The sequence below is a fragment of the Terrapene carolina genome, unplaced genomic scaffold, assembly GCF_002925995.2.
Source record: "Terrapene carolina triunguis isolate 2854851 unplaced genomic scaffold, T_m_triunguis-2.0 Scaffold231, whole genome shotgun sequence".
Taxonomy (NCBI): domain Eukaryota; kingdom Metazoa; phylum Chordata; order Testudines; family Emydidae; genus Terrapene; species Terrapene triunguis.
This window is the reverse complement of record NW_020664582.1, coordinates 8,993,532-9,018,155: the sequence shown is the minus strand read 5'-3', so window position 1 is coordinate 9,018,155 and position 24,624 is coordinate 8,993,532. Positions and strand designations below refer to the sequence as shown.

General features: G+C 43.1%; 1 protein-coding gene across 1 annotated transcript in view; it reads right to left on the bottom strand.

The window, feature by feature from the left end:
- The window catches only part of PITPNM3 (PITPNM family member 3), a 345,453-nt gene that overhangs the window by 143,291 nt on the left and 177,538 nt on the right, over positions 1 to 24,624 (bottom strand). The window lies entirely within an intron of this gene.

The window sequence follows — 24,624 nt, the reverse complement described above, 5'->3', positions numbered from 1 at the left end:
ACTTGGGTAGACATACAGGCACTAGCTTTGATCGAGCTAGTGTGCTAAAAACAACATTGTAGCTGGGGCAGCATGGGCGATGGCGTGGGCTAGCCACTAGAGCACAATCCTGTCCAAGACACTAGGTAGGCTCAGGCAGCTAGCCTGTGGCACCCTGGCTACGCTATTTTTATCATGTTAGCTCAAACAAAGCTAGTGCACGTACATCTACCCAAGCTGGAAATTACACCCTCCAGCTCCAAGGTAGATGTACCTTAAGGCACAAAGAGGGGAACTGACTGGCCCAGGGTTAGTGGAAGAGCTGGGACTAGAACTCAGGTCTCCCATCCTTGCCCCACAGTCCCTGTGACCCATACTGCCCTCAATGTACTAACCTTTCTAACACACGCACACTTTAAAGCCTAGTTAGTAAACCTCACCTCAGTGCAATATATAGTTTTCAATGTTTCAAATAGTCTTATGGAAATAATAAACCACACAGGCCTATGTCCCTGGAAACTCTAATATCCTCATAATGTCAGGTGTCATTTCCATTTCCTGTTATATTAACTTCAAGCATAGTCTCAGTTTATATCTGGTACAACCTTTACTAGGGGACTACACCATGCTCTCGAACAAAGATGGACTCAGTTTAGTAGTCTTTTCTATCTCTAACTGCTATGATCCTTTGAAGAAAAATAGTCAACGAACCAAGACCCTTCCAGCCATTCTGTTCATAATTGAAGCTGCAAATTCTCACTCACAAAAGAAGTCCTTCCTTGTTTCCACAATAATTTCAGTGTCTCAGTTACCACTTTGTGGTAACAGTAAATATTTGCAAACAATATTGAGCACTACAGAGTACTTCTATGCACAGTTTTTGGTTTTGCGGCATTTGGTGCACAGACTTTTTGTCATTTACTGGACACTTTTCTGCTTGATTCAATTTATGGATTCTGCACATTGGATTGCTCACAGTTTTATATCTTTATAAAACCCCTGTTTGAAGAGTAAAAGCAAATGTCAACTTTTGGATGCACATAAAATTTTTTTTTTTTTTTAAATAGCTGTAGGCATTACTCTGGAGAGACAGACCTGGCTTCAGTAAGAGACAGGATCATAGTAGATGGACCTGTTAAATAGCATTTTAAAAGAAAAATCCATAGTTTAAATAGCTGCATATGGCAGAAACAAATTCACTCTTCAATAAGTGACAAAGTGCTTAGGCCTTATCTACATACTGGCATAGTTGAAGCAGTATAGAATAAGCTATACTGGTACAAGGGACCTTTATCATGGAATAATTCTGTTCACAATAGGGCACATATCGGCATAAGCCTTATCAGTTTTTTAAAAAAATCACACCCATTACCAACATAGTTATATCGGTACAAAAACTGTGAGTGGACCTTAGAGAATACACACTTGAATCTTTCATATTCCTTTTATCCTTCAGAATGGGAATGGATTATTTATTTGTTTGTTTTAAAAGAAATTCAGTCTTACTCAATGGAATTATTCATCATGTAGTAGCAAAAGCTTTTGAAGGGCCAGGAAAGTATATTACTTAATTTGGTTACTTGTGCCATCAACTTGCCAGCCTAGGGTCTAATTAATGCTCCTCTGTGTCTGTCTGACTTGAGAAACTTACTAAATACACATCACTAAAATCCACTAGTAGAAGCTTATCAGGAGCACCTTTTAAAAGCGTAACAGTGCAACTGTGCCGATATAAATTTGTAGTGTAGACCTGCCCCCAGTGAAGTTAATGGAAAAATTCCTGTTGACTTTGCTGGGAGTTAGATCAGGGCCTAAGATAAGAAATTCTCTAGCTGAATTTCCTGAGTGTCAGTATTAGAGGGGTTGGTAATTTGATTCATAGCTTCTCTGACCAAGAACTGAACCTGTGCTACAGCAGTGAGTGTACGGAATCCAGACCAGTAGGAAGGTGACACCAGATCTAACGTGGAACCATAGAGCATGAACTACTATGAAGCCCTTCAAATCTCATTGTCTCAAATTTAAATCCTGCTGATCGACTCCAGCTGGTTTATCACCATACCATTCTTTCAGTTTAATACTGATTAAATGCTTCACCGGTCTGCCTTATCGGGTCTTTAACGCCAAGGTGACCTCCACTATCAAAAACTGCTAATTTATCAAGCATCAACCAACCAAAAATAATTATGAATACCAACACCCAACAAGCATCAATTACAGACAAATATTTTAACTGTCACAGGCCAAGAAAAATATCATGGCAGCGATATAAACCACAGCTCCTTGCATCTAAAGCCAGTGGAAAATCATGGATGAGTTCCCAGAGACAATAGCAATTACAGTTTCTCTTTTACATAATCTGGTACTTTCTCCTAGGGCCTACAGACATTTTGGTGATTACCCATTTGGCAGACCTAGTATTCTATAGCCTGGACAAGAGAAAGAGCCATTTCTGGGGCAGCTGCCAACTGCACATTATAATTTCAAGAAGCAGTTTGAAAATTTTTCTTTTGTCGGAATTATGACTTTTTGAAAACTTTTGTCAATGCTACAAAAAAATTTCAATTGGTGTTTCAAAAAAATTCTGACCACCTCTAATAATTACTAATGATTGTTTGTATTGTAGTAGTGCCCAACAGTCCAATTGAAATCAAGGGTCTACTGGGCTAGGGGCCATATATACATACATAATGAGGAGTCGTCCCTCTTATATTACAATGATATTTCCAATCTCACAAGCCAGCTTCCCCACATGCTTCTGGGGAAGGGCAGGGTGGTAGCAGCAGCCAAACCTACCTACTTCTGCCTTCCTTCAGGCTCCTTACTCTCCTCCAGCCCTTCCTTGTTTGCTTATAGGGTCTTGGCTGCTAGGGATAACGCTACCCAATTAGTTCCTCAGCTTTATCTCCATTCAGTTAATTGGCCTCCTCTGCCGACTGCCTGTCTTTCAATGAGAGCTCAATTAATATAAACTGGCGGGTAGTTGAGTGACAGGACGCTGAGTTAGCTCCCAGCAGGTACTCTTCTTCAGCGAACATATTTTAAATAGATTTTGCTGTTGCACTAGTATAATTAGAGAGCCAGAGAGAGTGAACGCCTTGAGGATCAGCCCCATAATGAAAAGGAATCCATGCCTTTTACCACTAATGGATGGACCAGTTGAGAACAGCAGCTCAGTCACCCCTTTCTTTTTTGTCACAGGTCCTCAAGTTTCCACAGCCAGCACCTCAGCTTTTAAATAGCTCTGCAGCACAGAGCATGCTGAAAAGAACAAGTGACAGGCCCTCTAATTTACAGCAACAAAAAGCTGACACTCTGCGTTTTTCATGCTGAAATGGCAAGCGATGAAAGTCTCTTGGCATCTGACATTTGAGGCAAGAAAATTGTTTGAATTAACCTCTTTTCAATCTTCATATTCCATCTCTTTCACTTATCAGCACCTCGTCGGGGCATTTGGTGGATTGCAGCACCGCCAAAGAGCTCGGTCGCAAATGTTATCTACTTTTAGCTTATTGGGGAGAAAATGCTATCTGCAGTAGCTCGTAGGCAGAGGAGTAATTGTTGAGGTGAGCCAGTAGTCACTATCCGTGGAAGGGCTTCTGAAGTCTTCAGGAACGTGGCTGTTAAAAACTAGGTCATCGCTCACTTTGTGGCTTGCATAGGCCATGCTTGTTGCTCACACCAGGGGCTCCTTGAATAACTCCATTCCCTCTCTCAACCTCCGTGTGCCATGCTCCCATCCCCCTGAATTTCAGGGACGCCCTGCAACTCTCCCCAGCCATCCCCCTGCCCAGGGTTCTGTGCAACCCCCCATTCTCCATCCCATACTAATGGCTCTGTGTGCATCCCATTCCATTTTCCCCCATGCACTCACTCCCCCCACAGCAAGGGCTCTGTGTGTTCCCTCTTCCCCCGGCCCCTAGGTCTCCTTCACCAGGATTCCTCAACTCCTTCCCACTATGGCAGGGGTTTTATCTCCCCCACCACCACTACCACAGCAGGGTCCTGTCTGCTCCCCTTTCCAATCTCCCCCCCCCCCCATGACGTAAGGGGAGGGGGCCACACAGAGCCCCTACCAGCATCCCCCAATTCTTCCCTCAAACGGGTTGTGTGTGCTCTATTCACCCCTTCCCCCACAGCAGGCTCCCCCATTCTCTACCCCATCCCAGGCCAGAGGTTGTGTGTATGCCCCCCATTTCACTACCCTTCTCCTCCCACCACCATTATTTTTCTGTCTGGGAATTAAGTCATTCAAGATGCTAATATGTTAAACTCTAGGAGAACAGGCAGAAATGAGATAGGATATTGTTATGCAGGAAGGCATTAATGGATGCCATCACCCAGTTTGATCTACAGACAACTGAAGAGGTGTTTGAGGCAGAGGCTGTGGCTGTCCTAAAAAGCTGGCAGAGGCTTCATGGATTCCATTCCCCCCAACTTTCCCAAAAATCAATAGGGTTCTGGCCGTTGCTGTCTAGAACATTTTCTGAAATTTTGGAATCGATCAGATGCAGTGTTCAAAAGTTATCACACGACAGAGACAGACAAATTGAGTCATGTCGAGCGCAAGGCCTTCGAAAGCTCAGCCAACAAGGGCTGAGCCTCCATATCGTGAGCAAAGTCAAATGTTTCAAATCACTTGAGTCCAAAATGCAACAAAAATACATGAGAGACGAGGTGGTGAGGTAATATCGTTTATTGGACCAACTTCCCAAGCTTGTCTCTCTTACCAACCAATAATGTTGTAGGCAGTGTTGTTGTAGCCGTGTTAGTCCCATATTAGAGAGGCAAGATGGGTGAGATTAATATCTTTTATTGGACCAGCTTCTGTTGGTGAGAGAAACAAGCTTGTGAAGTTGGTCCAGTAAAAGGTATTACTTCACCCTCTGGTCTCTCTAATATCCTGGGACCCGACTCCAACACGGCTACAACAACACTGCCTACAAAAATACAAGACGCCCATTAAACAACAAAGGAATTCAGGAACAGAACTTTCCTCTAACAGCTACAGCTCACGGGGTGTGTAACTCTGCTCACCAGGTGCTTATATTCCCAAGTACTGGTTTACTAAATATTAATCATGGCAGAAGGATAAAGATGCCTTAAAATTACACTGCATATAAATTGTCCAACCCTGAACAACAGAGCTGGATGAACAATAGAAAATAGCTTCCACAAAGGCTTTCAAACTCATTTTTGTTCTGCAGTTTTCAAAAAGGAACTTTTTTTTTTAATTCAAAATTTGTATCAAAAATTTTCACTTTTGAAAACATTTGTTTAAAAAAAAAATCAATGCTTTTGTTTTCCTTTCTCCTGCCTTTTTAAAAACTATTTCCATTTTGCCAATGAACTAGAGGGAGGGGAGAGAAAAGGAAAAAGGGTGGGGGGGAATTACAAATTGAAAACTGAAAAACAGACTAAAAATTGGCTGCTCACTCCAAAGGTGCTGAAACAATTTGTATAGTGGGGGTGCTAAGAGCCATTGAACCAAACTGTAATCCCTGGATATGATAGAAACTACTTCAAGCCAGGGGGTGCAGCAGCACCCCCACGCCCCCTAGTTCCAGCACCTGTGGCTCACTCTCAGGTAACTAGATTTAGTCAACTCATAACCTGCATCATGTTTCCATTCAGTGTTATTTCTTGACAGGAAAGTCCTCCATGTATTTACGTAAAAAAGTATGAAATTGTGAATGAAGAGCACTTTTGTCAGTCTAGCATGTATAACAATGAAAGCCCCAGAAATGAAAAGAAAATAGGGAATGGTAGGAAAATTGACTTTAGCCAGCAGAGCTGGGATGAAGCTATGATCTCAACGCCAATTCATTTCCTGGGATCTAAACTAATTTTTCTTTTTACAAAAAGACATTTTCTCAGGAGCCACTAACCTGGCCTCAGGCTACAGTATCATCTGCAATGAAGACCAATGCTAAAAATGTGTCATTGCGTTACACCTTCCACTCCCAAAGTTCCAATCAATGCCTGCTCTCGTACAGGTTCCAGACACATCCTTGATGTTTAATTCTTTCTTCGGGGGAGGAGAGGTGAGAAGAGTTCTGGATCAGAAGCCTTTCACACTTTCATCCATGCTGGGAATATTTTTAAGCAGCACTGTAATTTTCTCACTTATAGCAAACTATTCCACAGAGTGGCGGGATGTTTATGGAGTCTCACATTCCAGCAGCAACGATCTATAATAAATATAAAGCATCCCTGATACTGGCTTGTAACTCACTCACCAGTGGGTTACATGTGCACATAAATGTGTGAGAGAGAGAGAACAAGGTTCTCTTACTGGGAGTACAATTCTATTTCCCCCAAAGGAAGTTAGGAGAAATGGCATATTTAACTGCATCCTTTCATTCACTTCACAGCCTTTGATCAAAGATCTACATAATTTATAAATCTAATTTAAAAATAATTACATTTACATAAAAAAAATAATCAGCACAACAGGCTTGACTTCATGGTGGTTCAAGGAATTTAATTTAATGCTGATGGGGTCTGTTTAAAATTCTAAAAGCTCATGTCACATCACATGGGAGCAGCGGCGGCTCTATGTATTTTGCTGTCCCAAGCACGGCAGGCAGGCTGCCTTCAGCGGCATGCCTGCGGGAGGTCCGCCAGTCCCGCGGCTTCGGCGTACCTGCCGCCAAATTGCCACCGAAACCGCGGGACCGGCGGACCTCCCGCAGGCATGTCGCCGAAGGCAGCCTGACCGCTGGCCTAGTGGCGACCGGCAGGTCCCCCCCCCCGCGGCTTGCCGCCCCAGGCACGCGCTTGGGGTGCTGGTGCCTGGAGCCGCCCCTGCATGGGGGGAAAAACAAATACATGTATTAGAATTAAGATAACTTACCATGCACAAATTTGCAACTGGGCAACGCATGCTGAGCACCGTTCGTTTTCCCCTGGCTGAACTACTACAATGGGAGCTGCTGGGGGCTGAATGCTTTTGAAAGTCTGGCCCATATTCAGATGCCTACAAGGGAGCTGGGATCTTTTGAAAACCTGGCCCCTGATTATGGGTGCTGAGGTCTTGCAAATCTGGCCCAGTGCTCTTTTGAAAATTTGGCCCTAGAGATTTAGTTTGGGCCCAAAAGGATGTGACAACATAAAAGTCTTACAACTGAAACCTGGTGCTACCATCGTTACCCAGAGCTCTGCTGGGGGATGCTTCACAAGAAAGTGAACCAAGATATATAGGCTCAATAAGATCTGGTCAGCCATAGATTCATAGGGATAGATTGTATTACCCATACTCAAGGGACTACACACGAGCTTCAGGGCTTCAGCTGGTCACTTGCAGGAGTTAAGAAGGGATTTTTTTTTCTCCAGTCTATTCAGAGGTGGTGGTGGTTGGGTTTTTTGTTTGTTTAGGGATTTTTTTCCCCTCCTTCCTCTGAAGCATTAGAGATGGCCACAGCTGAAGATGGGACGCTGGGCAGGGAGGGCCAGGGTCTTGAGGTGGCACTGAGCAGTCTCTCTCAGGTGCTTGGCTGGCTGGTTCTTGCTCAGGTGCTGAGAGTCTAACCAATCACCATATATAGGGTCAAGAAGGAATTTTCCCCCAGGTCAGATTCGCAGTGGCCCCTTCCTCTGCAGTGGGGGGATGCAGGTAGGGTTGCCATCCATCCTGTTTTCACCTGGACAGTTTGGGTTTTAGTTGTGTCTCTGAGTGCTATTTGACAAGTCCCGATGTCATTTATTTTTTATTGTGAGGGAAGAGGTGGAGCAGGGGCAGGGCTTGGGGGAGAAAGAGGTGGAGAAGGGGATAGGGCCTCGAGGGAAGACATGGAGCAGGGACGGGGCTGGGGGAAGAGGCAGAGCAGAGGGTGAGACCTCGGGAGTCCAGTTACCAGCCATTAGAAAGGTGGCAATCATAGGTGCAGGTCACCTGCCGGGATTATTTGGGTATATCTCACTTAATCATTTGCCTGCCATTGCAGGGGCCTTAGACACTGATGCATCTCAGTCCTTCCTATTCTCTGCCTCTGGCCCATAACTATTTAGTGCTATAAGTGCTGTAATACTTTGGTCCAATTTTGGTTGTTCGATTTAGTGCACAGGTGCTGGGCAGTGTTGACAGCCTGTGATAGACAGGAAGTCAGACTAGGTGATCTGGTGGCCCACTTTCCTGAGCCCAGATGGGTCCAAGGACTCTGGACAACCCAAGGGACTCAGACACCACCCCAAAGAATTCCCCAGAGCGATGGGGAAACTGGGGCAGGGACATTAATTTAGTGTTTATTGGTTTGTATGATCTGTACTCTCCTGTGCTTTACATGCTTAAAGTATAAAGAAGCACAATGGTGTTAGGCTGTGCAAAGAGAGAGAGAGTGTGTGACTACTTTACAACTGTAACCAGAAGCTTCACACTTTTCAGGAGGAGTTCTGGGAAAGGGTTGTGTTAACTGGGGGTCAGCCCTGGTCCTGGGACTAAGGCAGGTGAGCTGAGGAGTCCCATTTCTGAGAAGAGGTAGCCGGTGCTGAGGCAATGAGCCAGAGAGCGCCATGGGAGGAAGCAGTGCTGCAGCCTGCTGAGGCTCTAGGAAGCGTAACGCACACAGAGGCTTGGACTCCCCTCGGAGCCATCCTAGTGCGTGGTCAGCGGGATGCGCTTGTTCAGCTCTGTGACCAAGACTAGACTAGTGAAGCGACTGAAATTTATGCTACATTTAAAGAGCCTGATTCTGGAAGCTACTTTAGCATATAAGTAATCTCACTAAAGTCAACAGGACGGCTCGCTTGGTGAAAGTTTGGCACATGCTTAAGTACTTTCCAAAATCAAAGCCCACGTGAGATTTCTGCTCTGAAAAGTAACTAAAAATAGCATCCTGGGTTCCCATGTTCGTTCAGCAATAATTTCCACATTATATCTGCTGGTGCTGCCTACCCAGCTCCGCATCTGAAAAGACGAGCTGGAATCTTTCTGGGTCACATCACCAACCGCAGAGATTCTGCAGTCAAAACTTAGAATAAATCTATCTCCCTCTCCCAGAACTGCCTTGGCTCTGCAGCGCTAGCAGAGGTAAAGCCTATTTAGTCACTAAAGTAAGCAGATAGGACTCAGAAAATACACAGGGGAAGGGGGCAATTTTTACAGAGTCCCTTTTCAGAGCAAAGTTACGTTTTAATATGTAGTCATTATGCATGCAGCAACCTTTGCAGAAACCGTACTCCAGAGTCGTCATCAGGTGTTTAGCCCAATTCTTCTGGTCTCTTGTGCTTACATTTTGCCATTCCCTGAGGTTACATGATTCTTGTGAGTAGCTTCGAAGGGCAGAGCAGAGTATGAAAAGCCACAGAATTAGTCAAACAATAGACTTTTTTGGGGCCTCGAGACATCAGCTTCTGGGGTGGCAATCAGTTTTGCAGTCTGTTTGTGCTAGTGATCTGACTCTAGTTTACATTTTAAATCAAAATACCATTGGGGTAAAACTATTTATTTTGCATTTCAGAATTCAGGTTTTTTCCCCTCCTGGTAAGAATACTGAGAGATGTTGTGGTTAGATTTAGAGATTAATTTAAACGGTGTTTTCAAGGTCTAGGTTTTGTTTTCTCATCTGTCCATGATCAATGTTAAACTGATAGGAATAGAATTGCACCAAACCTTGAAGGAGAAGAGGGAAAAGAGGCAGCATGGTCCAAGAGATAGGAACTGGGCTGGGAGTCAGAACCCAGATTCTATTCCAAGCTCTGCCACTGACATGTTATGTGACCTTGGACAAGTCATCTGTGTGCTTCCATTTCCCAAGCACCTACAAGATCTCTATCAAGCATTCTTAAAACTACAATACCCACCTGCTGAAGTGAAAAAACAGATTGACAGAGCCAGACGAGTACCCAGAAGTCACCTCCTACAAGACAGGGCCAACAAAGAAAATAACAGAACACCACTAGCTGTCACCTTCAGCCCCCAACTAAAACCTCTCCAGTGCATCATCAGAGATCTACAACCTATCCTGAAAGATGATCCTTTACTCTCACAGATCTTGGGAGACAGACCTGTCCTCGCTTACAGACAACCCCCCAACCTAAAGCAAATACTCACCAGCAACCACACATCACTGAACAAAAACACTGACCCAGGAACCTATCCTTGTAACAAAGCCCAATGCCAACTCTGTCCACATATCTATTCAAGTGACATCATCATAGGGCCTAATCACATCAGCCATACCATCAGGGGCTCGTTCACCTGCACATCTACCAATGTGATATATGCCATCATGTGCCAGCAATGCCCCTCTGCCATGTACATTGGCCAAACAGGACAGTCTCTATGCAAAAGAATTAATGGACACAAATCTGACATCACGAATCATAATACTCAAAAACCAGTGGAAGAACACTTTAACCTGTCTGGCCATTCTATGACAGACCTGCGGGTGGCTATCTTAAAACAGAAAAACTTCAAAAACAGACTCCAACGAGAGTCTGCTGAGCTGGAATTGATATGCAAACTAAACACAATCAACACAGGATTAAATAAAGACTGGGAATGGCTGAGCCATTACAAACATTGAATCTATCTCCCCTTGTAAGTATTTTCACACTTGCTTCTTATCAAACTGTCTGTACTGAGCCATCTTGATTATCACTTCAAAAGTTTTTTTTCCCTCTTACTTAATTGGCCTCTCAGAGTTGGTAAGACAACTCCCACCTGTTCATGCTCTCTGTATGCGTGTGTATATATATCTCCTCAATATATGTTTCACTCTATATGCATCCGAAGAAGTGGGTTGTAGCCCACGAAAGCTTATGCTCTAATAAATTTGTTAGTCTCTAAGGTGCCACAAGTACTCCTGTTCTTTTTGCGGATTAAGGCCTGGTCTACACTACGACTTTAATTCGGATTTAGCTGCGTTAATCCGAATTAACCCTTCACCCGTCCACACTACAGAGCCAGTTAATTCGAATTAAAGGTCACTTAAAATCGATTTCTGTACTCCACCTCGACGAGCGGAGTAGCGCCTAAATCGATTTTGTTAATTCGAATTAGGGTTAGTGTGGCCGCACACCACCGAATTACTGTGGTTAAAAACCGAATTAATGTGCTTAGTGTGGCCGCGCACAATCGAATTTATACAACCTGTTTCCCAAATTCGAATTATCTAAATTCGGATTACTCCTGTAGTGTAGACATACTCACAGACTAACACGGCTGCTACTCTGAAACAGGATAATAATACTGACTTTCCTTTGTAAAGCCTTTTGATCTCGACCAATGAAAAATCCTATATGGAACTGATTTCAGTGGGTGCTGAACTGGCCTTTAACAGAGCAAAAAGAAGAGGGGAGGCAGCTGGGGGACTCATTGCAGGGTCAGGGTCTTAGGGGACCATTTTCAAAATCATCAGATGTAACATTTTCTCATGTGCCAATCAATTTAAGCATTCTACATTTCCTATGCATTTGCTGATCTCTACTTTAGAACATAAATAAAACAATATTTAAAAAATAAGAAGACAGCAGCTGCAGAACAGCGCCGGTAACCTGTGCTGAGGCAAGATGCCGTCAATTACGATCTGCACGTCAAGGACAGCAGGAATCCAATTCATCATTTATCTCTAGAACCTGCTGGTATAAGTACGTCTGTTGTTTACATCAGCCGTCTGATAATGTAATAGGCAGTAGCATTCCAAAATGTATCTGTCCTTTCCCTTCCCTACTTGCTGCACTAAGCCAAATATTCTGTTTGCTGTTCTTCACATCATTTGGCAACAGCAGATGCTATGGCAGTAAAATTAATAGCAGCATAAACTGCACCGTCAGTTATATACAAACACCCTTTAATTATTTGACTCTGAGAAGAGATGGGGGGGGGGGAAGTCACATACCAGCTAGAAAAAAAAAATCAAGTGGCTTGTTTATACCAAATACTGATTCACTGTATCAGATGTCTTGCATCTGAAGAAGTGACGTTCTTACCCACGAAAGCTTATGCTCCCAATACTTCTGTTAGTCTTAAAGCTGCCACAGGACCCTCTGTTGCTTTTTACTGATTCACTGTAGACATAATTAATGTGAAGAGGGAAATAGGGGCATGTGGGGAAAGAGAGAACTAAGCAAAAGCCATTGTGTTAAAAATAAAGAGCCATAAGGCTGCAGAGACTTAGGCCAGTTCTATACTATAAACACACATCAGTAGAACTAAGTCGCTCAGGGTGTGAAAAATCCAAGCCCCTGAGCAACGTAGTTACATAGACCTAACCCCTGGGGTAAACAGGGCTGTGTCGACAGGACAGCTTCTCCCGTCGACACAGCTACTCTCTCTTGCAGAGGTGGATTAACTACGCTGAGGGGAGACGCTCATAAGCCATTGAAGAATTCTTAATGCACTGACAGACACAGCAGTTACAGCAAGAGAGGTGACACATGTTTGCAAGAGCAAGTCTTTGCACAGCAGAGCTCCAGAAAAATACTGGGGCACGAGCCATAATATTGGGTGGGGAGGGGGGAATGTGTTTGTTTTAAGTGATTTGCCTCAGGAACGGAGGGCAAGTCTACACGACAGCGCTACATCAGCACAGCGTCACTGCCGCAGCTGCACCGCTGGTGAAGACGCGTGATGCCGATGGGAGAGCGCTCGCCCATCGGTAGAATTACTCCACCTCGGTGAGAAGCGGACCACCATCTCCCGATGATATAATGCCGGCGTGGACAGTGCAAAACCTGCATTGCTCGGGGGGTGCCTGTTCACACCACGGAGCGACGTAAATTGTATCAACTTAGGCTGTAGTAGCCCTCAGCGGCTCCAATTCATTGTTGGGTGGGTAGTGACCAAAATTAATTGGCATCAGATAGCTTCCCTCTGGCCTATGTGAAATGAGATGGTGGTTTGGCTTCAGGTCCTGCTGGGCTGGTGTTTATATTGCAACTGGCACCTGTCTTAGCAGAGGGGTTATGTACTGATTTACTCACCCCTAGAAGTGATCCCTCCACAGAGGTTATATTGCTAATGTGACAGTTCAGTACGGAGGAAGCACTGAGTCGTAGAGTTTAAAGCCATCTAGTCTGACTTCCTGTGTATCATAAGCCACCCATATCACCCAGAGAACCCCCACACAAAACTCAACCACCGAAATGAAATCAAAGTGTTACAGCCCACAGGAGACTAGACTGTCATGTGCCACAGCCAGAGAATAGGAGGGACCAAGGTGCATCAGTGCTCGAGGCCCCTGCAATGGCAGGCAAATAATTAAGTGAGATACACCCAGCTAATCCTAGCAGGTCTATGTTACAGCTTTAACCTCTTCTGTTTGCTCACTAGTTTCCAGATCTGTCAGTCCGACACTTTTCACAAACACAGGTGGTTTTGTCTACACGCTGCCCCACAGTTTGTACTGGGGGGAGGAGGGGAGTTTGAAGAGCAGTGGCGTGCTGTAACTCCGCCATGTGGACGCTGCAGCCACACGTCAAATGGTTCCTAGCTGGCGGCATACGCTCCTATTCACACCCTCATAGTCCGAACTATGAGACAGTGTAGGTGAATTTGAATGTTATATCTACATGTGCTTAAGAGCCTTGCTGAAGTGGCTGGCTGTACAGGGCTGGAACTGACTCATCTCCAAACTCACTGGAAATATTTCCTGGAAAATAAACGCTACTGTAATAACGATCTATTTGATATGCTGCGAGAAACAACTAATGCCTTAAGTCTGACAGACTGCATACACTAGTAGAAATTGACTGCAAAATGAGGGGGGAAGAGGGGAAATACATTATACACTCAAGATGATGAGCTTGTTAGAAAATCTTTTCCCTAAACCTGGATTTACTGTGCTGCTGTACTTTGCAATTAACAAATTGCTGCCTGTCAGCTCCTTGGGGATTTTCCTCGCCAAGGTATAATTCACCTCTGTACAAAGGGCAGACACTACCCTGATGCACCACTTAAACCCTTGAAAGGAATGCTTAAGTAGGAATGAAGAAGTATGAAGGCCTTATTCTGGCCCTTAAGTACAAGTGAATTTCACCCCAAGAGACACAATAGAAGGTTTAATTGTTAAAAGGAGCTTCCTCTTTGTCTTTAGCTCAGTCAGGGACTATTTTATATAAACATCTCTCACGCTATATTTAAGATTCATATTTAACAGCAATCTAGTTGAAAAGTTGAGAAACACTTAGAAAGGCCAGTATTCAAAGATCTCCTGCAGCCTACCACTTCCTACCCTCTTTTTCAGAGCACTTAATTGGATAGGCTCTTAAATTGGTGGAAAGCTAAAGCAAAATTGCCACCCAGCAGACAGTTAAAAAGTGCTGATGTTCTATGAACAACCAAATATTGACTATTCTGTCGTCTGAACCTTTATCTACAAGGAGAGATTAAAACACTGTTTCCCTAGTGAATCTGTTAACACCTAAATCATTTATTTTGTAGCATATTTTCCCTCCTTGCCTGATGTCATTTCTCCCTGCATCATATCACATAATAGAAAACCGAAATCCTAATCTATTTGGGTCAGAGAGTTGTGGCAAAAATTTTTTTTAAATGACTAGTGATTTTGGACACCCAACATGAGACAACTTAAAGGGGCCTAATTTTTCTGCATGGTCAGCACTCTGAAAAATCAGGGCCCTGAAATTGTCTCCAACTGGGCACCCAAAAGCTGTAGTATCTAAAATCTCTAGTCACTTCTGGAGACCTTGTTCCCAGTTTTTTATTCTGTCTGTAATGTGCTCTGTGCACACACGACACTATTGACAACAGGAATTCCAAGCATTACAACAAACGCCATCCTAAATCCCAGTGCTGTTAGGTTGCAGTTTAAGTACTGAATAGGAGCTCATGAATGTTACCCTTTTGCATGTGTACTGAATGTATTTTCACTTCTGCAGAGACCAGAGTCCCAAATTCTGCCTTGGTTTACACCCTGTGCAACTCTACTGAAGTTAGGGTGACCAGATGTCCCAATTTTATAGGGACAGTCCCAATATTTGGGGCTTTTTTTTTTTTTTTTTTTTAATGTGAGCTCCTAGTACCTTCCACTCCCGCCCCAATTTTTCACACTTGCTATCTGGTCATCCTAACTGAAGTCACTAGGCCAGATTCCACTCTCCGTTACACTGCTATAAATCCAGTGACTTCAGTGGAACAACTCAAAATTTGCACTGTTGCAACAAAGACCAGAATTTTGCTCTGCTGGTGGTGAGAGCGAGGACCCACTGAGTATGTGCTGCAATTGCAAGCAGATTGCTTTTCCTGGAGGCTTATATAAAACAGGCTTGTTTTGAACTGGAGGGAAATAGAAAAAAGTCTAATTAGCTCACGCCACAGATGCAATTCAAAATCAATCTCGCTCAAGAAAAATTATTTTAGTCTTCTGATTTTGTTCAGTGCTTTGCAGATATCATCCCTGGCAGGGAACCAGATGTGGCAGCTCGGAGAGTCAATTGGAAATTGTCCCTGTCATCACTTATAACTGCACCAGTCCACATATAAAACAGGCTCTTTTTATATAATGGTGGGAAAATCTGAGATCCAAAGATAGGACAATGGAGGAGAAGAAATCACAGCTCAATGGAACCATCATACTTTTGATCAAAAAGCATGGGGGAAAAAACAGGACAGAGGGAGGGAGTTACAAAGACCCTTTTTAAAAATCACAGCATATGGCAGGGATTCAGCACAATTTTATTTTCCACCTGCCAGAATCCCGTCTTTGGAGAGCAATCCCTCTGCGTTTTATTTAAAAGAGGATAATGGAATTTGTTATATAAAGAGTCAGTGGGAATTGCATAACTGAGGCTAAGTCTACAATATGGGTGCCACGGTGGCACATCTGTAGTACCGTGGCTCTGCCACCGTTCCGTAGAGTGACATAAGGAGTTTTCCCATCACTGTAGAAACCCTGCCTCCCAGAACAACAGACGTGCAACTGTAATGACTGAAATATGCAAAACAGAGCATTAAATTAACTTGCCCAAGGTGACAAAGGAAGTCTGTGGCAGATCCACCAATTGAACCAGACCTCCTGAATACCAGTCCAGTGCCTCAACCACAAGACTAGCCTTCCACTGACAGTATTGTTCAAGGAAGCAGGCAAGACAGTATCTTTCAGAGTGATGGTATGCAAATACACTGGTGCTCCAATACCACGGAGATGAGCAAATAAAAAAGGTAGACATACTGTTCACGAGTACAATTAATTTCCTGATCAGACTCCGCCAATTGCTTATTGCAGTCTCAGTAATGCTGTAAATTAATGGAGTGAAGCCTGATCATGCTTTTTGTCAGTATACAAAATACTCCAGAAAATTCCATGATGCATTAAGATTTAGAGATTTCAGCATGATTCATTGTATACCCTTGTCTAGTTTCTTCTCCAGTGCAGCCAGTTTTGTTTCATGCTATTTCAAATCTACTAGCCCAGAGAACCACAAAGTCTGGGAGTTCTGCTTCAGTATTCATGGTGGGAAAAAAACCTTCAGGATGATAGGCAGATAGTGTTTAAGTGGTCTTGACACAAAGCTGACAGAATGATAGATGTCTCAATTTATAGGCACCTAGGGAGGTGACAGGTTAATGAAGCTCACACATACAGACTGCACATAAGTATTCCTTAAATTAGGCCTTCAAGCTAAAAATATAAATTAGTTCCATTGACTTTTCAAAAAACAGTCATGATAAAATCATTGTGAAAATTTAGGATGACAAATTTTCACAATTTAATCTTGAGGTATTGCTCAGCCATATTTCAAAAACCAGACAACTAATATACAGCCCAATGGATTAATAGATAACACTACACACTGTAATGAAGATGATCTGGGTGCAACATAAAACTCACCCTCAGGCCAGCTAGAGGCCAGGGGTTTTACACTGTCGTTAGCATATATTAATTCCAATGCCTTTCTTGTAGGATGCAACTATTGAGCAGCTGCAGTGCCTGAATCCCCTTTGAAGGTCACTAGAGAAGGAACAATTTTAGTCTAATGTCTGACAGTTTGCCTACCTACAGAACTTTTGCTGATATAACTATGTCAAATGAGCATCCTAGTGGAGACACACAATACAGCTTAGGTCACTAGAACTGTGATGCTGCCCAGCAGAGCTGTCTGCCCTGTTTTTTGGCAGTCTGACCTGTGTTTGGCACTCTCCGTTGTGAGCCACATATCAGACAACGTGACAATAACTTATGTTACTCGGGGGTGTGAATAAGCCACCCCGAGTGATTTAAGTTACGCCGACCTAAGTACCAGTGTGGACAGTGCTATGTTGGCAGGAGAGCTTCTCCCATTGACACAGCTACTGCCGCTCATTGGGGGTGGATTAATTAAGTTGACGGGAGAGCTCTCTCCCATTGGCTTAGAGCATCTGCACTAACTCTCTAGTGCAGTTATAGCCACAGTGTGTGCTGGCAAAAGGAATAGTTCTGCTGGCATAGCTACACCATTTCCCCGAAGCCCTCTTCTGTCAGTATCGTTGCATCTACACCAGGGGTTTTGCCAGCGTAACTGTGTCAGCTAGGGCATGTGATTCCCCCCCACCACCCCCCCAACACACACTCCTGCATGACATAGCTCTGCCAGCAAAACATTGTAGTGTAGACCAAGCCTTGGTGTAAATACTGGGCTAAATGTCCTTGGAGATCCCAAACGGAGAACACTGGATGGATGGCCTAAGACAGTATTTCCAACCAATAGGGAGACAGGGGCAGGCAGGCACAAGGTTTATCGAGGGTGTGAGGCAGAGGAGAGCAATAAAGGAAGTGAAGAAAGATGCAGGACCCAGGATCTCTCTCCCGCTGGACATGGCATAAACACAGGGAATAAAGCAGAGGCTAGCCCCTCAGAAACCTTCCTTCTTCCCTCTCTGTTCTCACAGGAATAACCATATGAGATTGGGCCATCTCTAACCCCGCATCCTATGTCCAAGAGTGGCTAATACGAGACACTTCAGAGGAAGGTGTAAATCCCATGGGATGTGTGTGTGTGTATGACTGAAAGGACATAGTATTCTATTTTCTCTGTGCCAAAGCATCATGTAGCTTTCTGGTCAGTAGAGTGGAAGAGCCACTGAGGAAGGAAAATTGGAAGAGAATGCAACAAGAATAAGAAGAAATAGAAAGCAAAAGGTGGCCTTAGGAAAACATATTATTGGAGCTTGATGAGATTTCTGTCCCTTGCCTGTAGCACTCAGTGGGGCTCCCCATTGTGAAGACTGGATTGCATATAATTTGAAAGAAAAGGGAAGGCAGAAATATGATGTTTTTGCTTGAACAACGCTCAGCTGCAGGTACAGTGTGTTACCGCCAATTACAGCTAAGTATGATTTGGACGACCTGCCTTTGTATTAAATGTCGAACATATAATTTGCTATCCTGGTGAGATGGAGATTTTGCTTCTATTTTCATGGCTTTACTTCTAGTTATCGTTGACCATAATGACCACAAGAGATGTTGTCAAAATGGATAATTCCAGTATATACCTCCCACACCATGTTTATCAGTGGACTCCAACAGTCTATCGCATGTCTCCATTTTTTCCCTGATCACACAGAGACATTGGGCTCAGTCATGACACAGGCAAAATCTCCCCAACAGTCAGGAGTAGTTTTGCCTGAGCACCCATCATCAAGGCCAGATTTTCAAAGCAGCTCACTGCATTGGGGGTTGAGCACTTTTTGAAACCTAGCTGCAGTTTTGGGCTCTGAGCACAGGAAAATGCAGCCCTGAGCTCTGTCAAAAATCTAGCCCTACCAGTGCGACAAAACTTCCGATGTGCCAAAGCCAGGAAAGAATTTGAGAAGTCCCTTGTGTTGTTAAAGGCATCAGTGTCTCTGAATGACTCAAACGGCAAAGCTTCCAGGGATAGGCTGTCAGATCCTAGCCCAGGTTATTCAGCCTCGGCATTTTTAATTATTTTTTAACCTGATATAGTTATTGGGAGTTTTTTTAAATCCAGGGGTCAGAAACTCATCCTTCCTTAATGTGCTAAAACTTCGCTATATGTTTAGGTGGAAGTGATATGTGGTTGCAATTCAAAGCAGTCAGAGCTGATCTGGAATAAATCAACTGCTACAGTGAGACAAGTCCAAATGCTTTGCTCAGATGGTGTGAAAATTCCCAGTAGCAACAGCTGGACACCTCGGTCTGTCTTAAGGATCATTGGGAAGACAACACATCAGTCTGCATTTGTGGCATACAGAGCACAGAAAGGGTGAATTTCCCAGGCATTTTAAAGTCAGTTATATTTTAAATTACTAATAATTACATTTTGTCAATTACCTAGCTGAGAATTCATCATCCTCTGCAGAATTTTAATTGAATTAGCTGCGATATTCAGAGTAAAACTTTAGCGTATTGGTGGCAAAATTGACTAATGGCTCTTCAAATTTAATTAGGGTGTATTGAATCAATAAGCAACTTCAGTGGCAGGCTGCATTGCAGAAATCAAATTGCCATTTGCCTGTTTACTTTTTGTACTGCAAAAAGAATAATAAATGCGGGCCTCTATTTTGAGACTTCATATAGTAACAATGATTAGGTTGCAGTCCCATGGTATGCTGTGGCCTTTAGAATTTATTACCTTTGTGGCTTATAAGCATGGGAAGCATATTGAAAACCCCAACCTTATCCAGTTTCAAATGTTGTTCTGCTAAGGAACGAGAAGGGATTATCTTAAAGCAGTAGAACTCTGCTTCAGTTAGAGAATTGGCCTAGAAAAGAGTCCCGAGCAGAACGTGGGGATTCTATCCTCAAAACAATGGCTGGCTGAGAGATTTGGGTAATGGAATGCACAGCCCCCTTCGTGGGTCGTTCCAATCCAGCTCATGTCAATAGCAACCCCCAATGATTAACTTTTAGTGGATAGTTAGAAACCTACATGAAACGAGATAGCAGTCTGAATCTGCTTCGCATTACAAAAACACCACTGCATTTAGCATTAACTGGCTGCCTTATTTGCAATCTCAGCTGAGAAGACAAGGAGTGAATGGGCTTTGGAGAATGAATTTCTTTTACTCCTAGAGGTGGCTGATCCAGATGAGGTACATTGGTGGAGCTGTACCGCCCAATGCCCTTGATGCCCTGCTTCTGCAAACAAGTTCACTCTTTAGAGATGTCAATCCAGCACCTACAGCCTGCATCACCACAAAATTATCATAACAAAAATCCAACCCCAAAATTAATAAGATTGTTTCCTTCAAAATTCCCCCCCCCCCCCCACACACACACCCCACCACCACAGCAGCACCATTCAGCCAAACATAGTTGCTATAAAGGTATGTTATAATTGGGTAATCACTCATGTGGAAGACAGGGAGAGCTGTGAACAGAGGACCTTAGCTGCAGTTACCTTATGTGCTATGACCATGATTTTCCAAAAGTGACTAGTGATTTTGCACACTCAACCTGAGACACCTTAAAGGGACCTGATTTTCACAGGGAGGATGCTCAGCACCTTTTGAAAAATCAAGCAAGCCCCTTTAAGATGGGTCAGGATACCCATGACTGTTAGCCACTTTTGAAAATCTTGGCCTGTGATCAAGATTTGCTTGGGGAACTAAGCAGAGGCCGAATGAGATGGAATTCACCCTTCAGCCTCTAGCTAGGCTTAAAATTTGAAAGCACGGCGTCGCAACTGAAAATTTTATTGAAGTGAAGCAACAGGAGGCAGTATGGTCTAGTAGACAAAGCCGTGGACTAGAAGCCAGAAAACCTGTTAATTTGCAAAATATATTTACTTTGAAATATTTTAATGGACTAAGGGAGTTAGGCCCCCACCTCCCATTCAAGGTGAATTAGAATGGTTTTAAAGTATAAAGAGATGGTAATTATTAAGGTTGGGATTTTCAAGAATGTTGGTCCCTATCTCCCACTGTCAATGGGAGATGCATACCTAACACCCTTTGGACTCTCTAAAAATGCCAAGCTATATTTTTAAAAAGTCCTTAACGAACCTGATTTTAGTTACACATAAAAACCTAAAAAAAAAATTAAAAATGGAGAGGTCAGAGCAAAGAAATCATGGTAAACTGAGCATATGAAGCATCAAGACTATAATTATAGAGGACTCCAGATTCATTTTTCTGAGCCAGAGGAGCCTGGAAAGAAATCATCATACTAAAAGGACTACAATGATAAATAGACTAAATGGCAGTTTCCTGACCTAGCATGGCAGAAATCCATCCAAACATAATGTGTGTCTAGACAGAGACCTAATCAGCCACTGATGAATTGCAGGGCCACTGTTTTCAAGGAACCAAACTTGGTTACATTTGATGTGATCTTGAAATATCAATTGATGATTGCTATATACTTCAGATTATCCTTTGCCTCTAAAAATGGGTTATGACGAAGAAACTAGACTGGGCCTATATAACCCAGAGAAAACTTAATTGAGAAGAGATTATTTAAAAGCAGAGTTAATTATCACCCCATCTGGAAAACTGTATCTTCAAGCAAGGAATGGATTTAAGACAAACTCATTATCTTCCACTGGAGAGGATGCAAAGCTGAATGCAATTAAATGCCAGAGTAAAATGAAATTTACAAAAGTGTGTTTGACATTTCAGAAAGTAAGATTTTGAAGTGTAAGTGAGAGAACAAAAACAGCACATAATGAGTCAGAGGAGCGTAAGTTAATGAAGGTATTTAACTAACAGCAGCTAAGTCCATTATGCACTGAAAGATAAAAATAAGAAAAATAAATGTATTACCTTCAACCTGGAACAGTGAGTTAAATCAATGGAATTTGTAACTAGTCAGTAGAAATTATAATGTGGGAGGAGGGGGAGGGGGGAGAATGGGTTCACATAGGGCCCAATTATTGAAAGATCTCCTGAGCCAGGTTTCTGCACACTCAGCACCTCGCAGCGCTTATTGCTTATGTCTACACTGCAATAAAAAAAAACCGATGGCACCGAGTCTCAGAGCCCAGGTCAATGGACTTGGGTTTGCAGGACTCGGACTGCAGAACTAAAAATGCAGTTTAGGCATTCGGACTTGGACTGGAGCCCAGTCTCTGAGACTCCCCGCCTGTCATGGGGTTTCAGAACCTGGGCTCCAGCCCGAACCTGAACATCTACACTGCAATGTTTAGCCCCACAGCCCAAGCCAGCTGACCTGGGCCAGCTGCCGCCATGCCACGGGTCTTTAATTACAATGTAGACATACTCACTGTGACCAGATTTTCCAAACAGCTCAGCATCAAACATCCTACACTCTTCTGAGAATCTGACCCCAATTGTAGAGATCTTGCAGAGATCTTTTGAAAATCTGCCCATAAGTATACATATAAAACCTTTCATCAGCTCTAGGTAAAGTTACAAGGTTAAAAGGTGCCAGGGCCTTTCAAAACAGAAGAGTTGTCTTGAAAGGCTGGTTTGGAGAAAGAAAAAAGGTTCATCATGCTGAGTGTGTTGGGGGTCAGTCTCATTCCTAGTAGGGTCTTGGCTTCCATGGGATTGAACCTCCAGACTACTGAAGAGTTCCTCCCACAAGAGGTTCAGCCAGCCTCAATAGCATCCTATCAAAGTCATAGCTGAGGGCGTTGCTCAATACCGAGCAAGATTAGACTCGGAAGAACTACTTTACTGAACACTGGCTCTGTGTTTTACTTCCAAACAGGTTTGTGCAAAGCAATTCCTGCGTCCATACATTAAATTTTACTAGCCTGGTTCTTAACGTTAGGCCAAATCAATTACAAAATTTGTTTGCTTTGGAAGCCAATAGTCTCATTTTGTTGCCTGAAGATTGATTCCCACTGTTAAGTTGCCACGGGAAGAAAAGTGCTGCTATGAAAAAGGCACCATTAAAAAAAGAAGTGGGCCCATTCCTCTTCCCAAGTGTTTGAGCTTCTCTTCACTACAACTTAAAATTTATGGGGCAAGTCTCTACAGATTCCGACTGTATTTAAGGACTCTAATTGAAGGAATAGCACCATCTGTTCAAGTGTGCATGGAGGTGCACGTTGGAAGGAAAGGAATTACTATCTTGTGGTTACAACACAGCACTGCGAGTCAGGAGATCTGGGTATTCCTTGCTCCAGAGCATACTTTCCACATCTCTAAAATGGGGATACTAATATATACATACCTCTCAGGAGGGCTTTGATGCTTAATTCATTTACATTTGTAAAGCACGCAAATAATTACATGGAAAATTCAAATTCAGAGATTCACAAATTAGAAAGACAGAAAGGATCATTGTGATCATCTAGTCTGACCTCCTGTATAACAGAGGCCATAGGACTGGACTGAATTAATTCCTATTTGAACTAGAGAATATCTTTCAGAAAAACATCCAATATGGATTTTTAAATTGTGGTGTGCATTCTCCATCACTGACAACCCTTGGTAAATTATTCCAATGCACAACTATCCTCACTGTTAAAAAGTTGAATCATATTTCATTTTTAAATTTGTCTAGCTTCAACTTCCAGCCACTGGGTCTTGGTAGACTAGTCTTGTCTACTAGACTTGTCTACTAGACTGAAGAGCCCCCTGTTGAAGAGCACAGATTTCTGTTCCCCACATTAGTTCTTATAGACTGTGATCAAGTCAACCCTGAACCTTCTCTTTGATAAATTAAACAGATTGAGCTTCCTGAGTCTTCACTATTTTGTTCATGTGAATTTTGAGAAAAGCTGGAATTACCAGTTCAAGTCTCTACTGTAGGGCCAGTGTATCCCTTGATATCCTTCCACCTGGCGGTCTATCAGGATGGAAATGATCTCGTTCCGGTGCATATGCGCACCCATGTTTGGAATCCATATAGGGACCATCACTCAAAGAAAAACAATCTTATCAGTAAAATAATCCCACAGCATCTGTTTTCAAACCAGCATCTTCATGCTTTCGCTCATACTGCCCCTCATGCTTTTGAGGAGCTCCAGATAAACATCTGCAAACTGAACTCATTATAAACCTTCAAAACCCTTAGAACTCTGTTACCAAGGTGCCTACAAAAACCCCCTTGATAACAGTTACACAGCTGGTGTGTGCTAAGATGACAGCCCATCATGCTGAACAATATTGTGTCGTGTTTCCTTGTACTCTTCCATCTGTCTGTATCCACCATTTGTCTCCAGTCTTATTCTTAGATTGTAAGCTCTTTTTGTTCAGTTTTATACAGCACCTAGCACAATGGGCTTCTATTCCATGACTAGGACTTCTATGAGCTACCGTAATACAAATAATAATAACCTAGAGTATCACTTCCTTCCCCACCCCACACTATCTCACCAGATGTGTGACATTCCTTGTCCGTTGTCCTATTAGGTTTTGCTAGGTGGAGGGGTTTCATCTTTATGCTGGGATTTTCAAAGAGGCTTTAAAGGAAGCAGGCACCCAACTCCCTTTGAATTCAAATTCCTGTAAGGCTTCTTTGAAAATCCCAACCTCAGAGACCAAAATAATACTTTGGCCTTAAAAAAATTCCTTACATCCAAAGCCCTTAAAGTGCTTCACAAATCACTGATTAATAAATACTCACGTAAGGCACAGAAAAGTTAAAACAAGTTTCAGAAGCATCCAATTATTTTCAGAATAACTGAAAATCAGGATTTGGATGTCTAAAGTTGGCCACTCAAAATAAGGTGGAACTTTGGAATATTTGAGTTGCTCAAGAGACCACAGCAAGTTCACGAAGAAAACCCACAATTCCTGACTCATAGTTTCCTGCCCTAACCACTTCACAA